At 42.1% G+C, this 6,125-nt stretch overlaps 1 long non-coding RNA gene across 2 annotated transcripts; it reads right to left on the bottom strand.

The window, feature by feature from the left end:
* Positions 1–3,440: 3,440 nt before the first annotated feature.
* Positions 3,441–4,671, bottom strand: LOC122656794. 2 transcript variants are annotated; one of them, XR_006332168.1, is made up of 4 exons: positions 4,596–4,671; positions 4,318–4,429; positions 3,642–3,708; positions 3,441–3,535 (listed from the first exon to the last, which is right to left on the bottom strand). It is a non-coding gene; the product is annotated as an uncharacterized LOC122656794 (long non-coding RNA). The 2 variants fall into 2 exon arrangements; XR_006332167.1 differs by having other exon boundaries at positions 4,541–4,660.
* Between the last annotated feature and the right edge of the window lie 1,454 nt (positions 4,672–6,125).

Raw genomic sequence — 6,125 nt, 5'->3', positions numbered from 1 at the left:
AATCCTGAAACAAACAATGAGTTGGAAAAAATATTACTTTGCAGTTCAAATCCTTAGTCAGACAACTAATGGACAGCAAGTTAGTAGTAAACTTAGGAACATGTAAAACAGAGAAAGAGTGAGAGAGCAGCAGCACTGAACGGATCCCTTCCCAGAAATAGAAGAAAGAGATTCATTAGCAATCCGAACCTTTGATTGGCCTGAAAGAGGAGTATATGTAGTAAAAACACAGGAAGAACCTGTCATATGGTCGGTTGCTCCTGAGGCAATAACCCAAGAGTCAGGCATGACCGAGGTGCAATTCCTACCAAAAGAAATACCTGTGGAAGAAGGTGCAGGGGAAGGAGCAGGTAGAGACAAAGCCGAAGCCGCCATGGAAGGTGATACAGATGTCGAAGAAGATGTGTTCATGCGATTCATCATATCCCGTAGATTGTGCAACTCAGCCATCACAGAGGAAAGAGACTGTTCAAATGGTTCTTCAGTGGCAACCTGATTAGCACGAGAGGAACTAGGTCGATTAGAATTCCCTCTTCTACGCCCACGAGTATCCGCAGGACGACCATGAAGCTTCCAACATCGGTCCTTAGTGTGCCAGTCCTTGCCACAATGATCGCATTTAATAGGCGGGCGATCACTAGATGGCCGATCAATAGGAGGAGGACGAGAGGAATTCCCACGGGAAGATTGAGAATCAGAAATAAGAGCTGACCGTTCCTTAGTGACAGGATGAACCATGGCAGTGCGCCTAGTGTCCTCAGCCGAAAGTATGGCGTAGGCCTGCTCCAAGGAGGGCAGAGGATCCCGATTTAAAATATTGGACCTGATGTTATCAAATTTAATGTTGAGGCCGGCCAAAAAATCAAACAGCCATAGACCATCCTCCCACTTCCTGAAGGTCGTCACGTCAACATCTGTGGTAGCATTAAATGTGCCCAAAAAATCCAATTCCTACTATAGTGTGCACATGATATTGTAATATTGGGACAGAGACAACTCTAGCTGCTTGGTAGTATGGAGCTTTTGACGGAGTTCATAGCATTGGGCAGCATTCCCAACCTGAGAGTATGTGTCATGAGCCATCTTCTAAATTTTTGCAGCAGTGTCAAGGAGCAAATAACGACCGGCAATGGTCTGGTCCATGGAATTAACCAAATAGGACATCACCAAAAAATTGAAATTCATCCATCAGTCCTGAGCCGATCTAGCCGTTGTAGGCCTGACCTTAGCGCCCGTGATATAACCAGAGAGACCACGGGAACCAATAGCAAATAAACAGGAACGAGACCACAAAAGATAATTGCTGCCATTCAATTTTATGGGATTCACTAGAAAGGGAACAAAATCCTGCTGGTTTGAATCATCAGAAACAGTCAAAGCAGTCGTGATCTCAGACTCGTCAGGCATGGTGGCTGGAGAAAAATAGGTAGAAATAAATCCCCCAAAAAAATCAAAACATGTAGAAGGGAAAAAACTTACCCCTGGTGGGAGTCAACTCACCACCAAGGGATGGAAAAAAAATTGAACAAGGTGGAAGCCCTCCAGCGGTGTGTAGAGGTGGGAGAAAAAGAGGGAGGGACCTGCGGAGGTGGCGGGAGAAAGGAAGAAGGCCGGCGGTGGTCGGCAGTGGCTGGCGGTGGGTGCTGGTGGCTGGCGGTAGGTGGCTGAAGTGGTGGAGGGGCTGGCGGTGGGTGGTTTTAGGGCAAAATGGCGGAAAAGAAAAAGAAGAAGAGAGAAAAAAATGAAAAAAATTTACTTCCCATATCCCCGGAATATTTTTGGCTCTAAAGCCATGTGGAATTCCGTGAATACTGGCTTGTCAATGAGACAGAGGCCCAGCCTTTATTTATAACTTCAGAATATTACAAATATGGAATGATAAATATGGAATGATTTACTCAATCCTTACCTACCACACCTAACACATTTAACATGTGCATAATGAACCTAGACACTATAGGTACAAGGACAATATTACCCCTGAACCTATAATACAACAAGGAGGCTTGTGCAACTCCAATGTATGTGAGTTGAGAACCCAAGGTTAGGCCCAAAAGACATTTCGTGATGTTAAGAATAGTTGACTTTTTGAATTGTAAATAACACTTTGGTATGTTTGATTCAGATATTTGTCTATGCATAAATGTAGCTATTTGCCACTAGTGCTTAAATTAACTCTTAAAATGTAACTTAACCTTTAAGCTTCCGCTGTGTTGTATCCGATACTGGGACTTTTGCTACTACTTTTACACGTCTATTTGTGACCTTCTGGTTCGCCACTCGTGAGAGCAGTGCCTTGAACCATGTCTGGGTTCGGGACTTTACATCTGTTGTGCTTACTGACTGAGGAGAAGGGGCCAAAGTGGGAAGAGGGTGAGAGGGGGTTGCAATCGGAGCTCTAGGGTGAGGATTGCACTTATTAGAGTGATCGAAGACTTTACAACTCAAGCAGTACAAAGGAAGCCATTAAAAGGAAACTTGCTGGTTGAAGGAGAAACCCTCGTGATCAACCACCATGAAGGAATAGGGTCTTCAGCTGAGACCTTAACCCAGATCCTAGCAAAAGCCAGATGGTCCTTCATTTTAGTTCTTCCATCCGAGTAAAGGGGCTTTCCCAAAACAGAACCCACTATGCTCAGACCATCCTCACATTAGAAGTGGAGCAAAAGGCCCGGTAGAGAATATTCAAAGAGGAATAGTGATCAGATCAACTCGGTTTAGCTGCAGATGGTGATTCCATTACCGCAACAGGATTGGTTTCCTACCAACATTTTAAGGTCCACCCTGAGGGCACGAGCCTTATCATCATCTTTTGAGAATCTGAAGTTAAAGAAATCATTGTCCATGAGGTAAGTCTCAATAGGCCCCTTCAATTTCCATTGTTTCCATAAGGAGAGTTTAACCATGTTGAAGGGAAGACAGATACCAATTAAATGGCCAACCATGCAAATCTGCCACTTTTTTTCTTCATTGACAAGCAAACTAATAGGGCAAAGGGCGACGTTAGAGTTGCCGACAATGGAGGGCTCACAAAACGGAGGGAAGACCCTCCCCTAGAGGCAGTTTGGGCTGGCCACAGAGGGAGCTCCATGCCTGGCCACCCAAAGAAGGGGAGCTACCAACGGGGAGAGGGGGGGGGGGAGCGGGCCCAGGAGGTGCCGGCAGCACCTCAGGGCAGGTAGCCATAACGGGGGTAGGTTCACTAAGGGAGAGGGTCTCCATATCAAAACTTACATTGTTTAAAGAACAAAAACATAAAAAAAAACCATTCCACATCAATGGTGAATCTAACATAGATAAGTTGGTTAATGTTTTTCTAGTCGGGACAATCCAAAGGCTGGCCCAACAATTTGTCTATTCCAGATTGCCAGCACCAAGTGCTGAGCAGGAAATGAGTCCTCACGTAAGTTCATCGTGCTATTTATCCATAAATTATCAAATGCTTCTAAATATTGTGTACCTTAAGTTTAACTATAGATGAATAGATGTATTGAGTACTCTCCTTGCTTGCATGATATATCAACAGATCAAGCACCTACATGAAGGAAAATGAAAGGCCACATGCATGAAAAAGTACTGTTTCCCATTGTCAAGGAAGATTTTGAACTAAAATAACCCATGAAAGCAACTATTATCATCACCAGCTTTGAATCTCTAAGCCTCATATGAAATTCATTGAAATCTCCTTCTTGCAATGCTCTCAAGCAACTATTATTTCAACAAGGAAGCAAAAGGGAAAATAGGGTGTAAGTTAAAAGTCTGTAAAAGTAAACCACAAGCCATTAGCTCGGGTTATATACAACACTGCAACCATGGAGATCTTTTATAGGAAGAAAAATCAATAGAAAAGATTTCTTTGAGTGAAAGTTAAAGCTTCCCCAACCCCCACTAGTAAGCATTCATTTTGGCTATAATATATTGACAAGGGTCTTCCAAACTCTGCTCTAACCCCCCTCCCCCGCCCCAAAAATAAAAAATTCCTCATGGATACAAATTTGAAATATAAAATATGGTAGGAAAATTATATTAAAGCACTTGTGAAAAATTCAAATTGGGGCCTACACTATTGTACCAAGCCTTAAATTATTTATCAGTTTCAGATACATCTGCCAACACTATTGTACCAAGCCTTAAATTGTTTACCAGTTTCAGACACAGCTTGATATATCACAAATCTAGGTTCTAACATTGAAGAAATGAAATAAGGTAAGGTATCCTCTATCTTCACTATCCAGAAATAAATGCAGGGCTGGAATTCACAACTAGGATAAACATAATTTTACTGAAAGCATATTAAAACTAAAGTTAGGACATTACCTGTGTAAATTTTCATTAAAATGATTATTTTTAATGCACTGTCTGGAAGGTGACAATTTAGCTTCAGTGTCAAGGAGAAGTCCCAGTTTCTGGCATGCCAAGCGGCTTCATACTATAGTTGAGGAACAAAGGGAACAAAGAATAACAACAAAAACAGTAAATAAGCAACATTAGAGGTGGGTGGGCTTACTATGTCCTTAGTAATTCAGAACATGAGATAAACCTGTAATTCGGCAAATCCAGGATCATGCTGAGACATGCCCTTTGAGAAGGCAAACCTTGACAATACAAATCTAATACGTGTGTGCATCCAATTTGCTGCAAAGACCTCATCAGCCCTATGTGTTCCTCTGCCTATCCTCATTATCAGATTTGGGGAAGGAAAGTTGATGATGATGATGGTTTGGGGAATTGCGACTTGTGTAAATGTGACACCAGTCCACTTTATTTATAATAATGAGATACGAGGTACAAAGACAATACAGCCCCTAGGGCAACATTACATAAATCCGAAGGACAATTTTACCTTTATACCCCATATTACAACAGATGATGTCACACCCCGGCCCGGTTAATAAGGGCCAAGTGTGACGGGATATCTCTGACATCCAATCAATCCCCAAGGATCTCAAGTGCAGTACCCTATTTACAATCATTGCTCACAAATACAGTAATTAGAGGCAGCGGAAACAATTAAATAAGAAAGGTAACATCAGTAGTAAAAGAAGTCTATGTGATATTTCATTTATATAAAGGCTAAAGCTTGTGGTACTACTATACAGTTCTCAAAGGTACTACAGGGTAAAATTATACAAGAACAACATTATATCTATACAGAACTATTTATAAGCATAAAAGAGTGTGGAGATAGCCTGGACTGTCAGGCCAAGATCAGAAACATGCGCAATCATCACATGCGCACGAAGCATCGTGCACTTCAAACTCCAACGCCGTAAATCCAACATTAGGAGTAACTAAATCACCTGAAAAATAAGGATATCCACAGGGGTGAGCTCTCAACTGAGCCCAGTAAAGAAATGCATGCAAAACACAACACAATAATTCATGATGAATGTGCTAATCTAGCATGCTCCTAACATGGATACTAAGTCTCATGAGGTTTAAGTACTACTGTGGTAGATGCTAACCTCGGTCCCGAAAACACATAACCAGACGTCGGTCACCCGAGCGAAACCATTCTACCACGGTGAGGACCCGCATATCACCAGGCAGCCAACCCAACAGACCCCCAATGACCAATCCTACTGTTTGTTCCCACAGTGGAGCACACACGCTAACATGGGACAGTGAATGGTACCCCGGCATACCCTTCGGCTATACCACGGGCTGTCCAACACCTCACCCCCTGTTGGTAAGGAGCGTAGTACTGGGTTATGACATAACAGCCTAGCCCAGTGCAATCTATGCATGAAGAAACATGTATGGATAGCTGAGTTGTAAGAATAAACAGTATTTCACTTTCATCAATTGAACAGTAATAATAATAAATATCAATGCAAATGCAAGATGCCAATGCAGCCTAAAATCACATGCAAAGTAGTGCAAAGGAAAAACAAGCTAACAAACTACATGAACAGTGTATTGTTGATGAAACATGACATTGCACACAGAATAAATAACAATTTAGTAACAAACACATATAAAATAAGACAAAATTCCCTTACCTGAATCTGTAGATCAGGTTTTAACATCTACCCTCCAAAGATCCCAGCAACACAGACAAGATCAGCGAAGAACAGGCTGAAACAGTCCCTAAACAGTAGAAAATCACCAAATTTTGGGGTCAG

Source organism: Telopea speciosissima, chromosome 3 (genome assembly GCF_018873765.1).
Source record: "Telopea speciosissima isolate NSW1024214 ecotype Mountain lineage chromosome 3, Tspe_v1, whole genome shotgun sequence".
Classification (NCBI taxonomy): Eukaryota; Viridiplantae; Streptophyta; class Magnoliopsida; order Proteales; family Proteaceae; genus Telopea; species Telopea speciosissima.
This window is presented reverse-complemented; position numbering and strand designations above follow the sequence as displayed.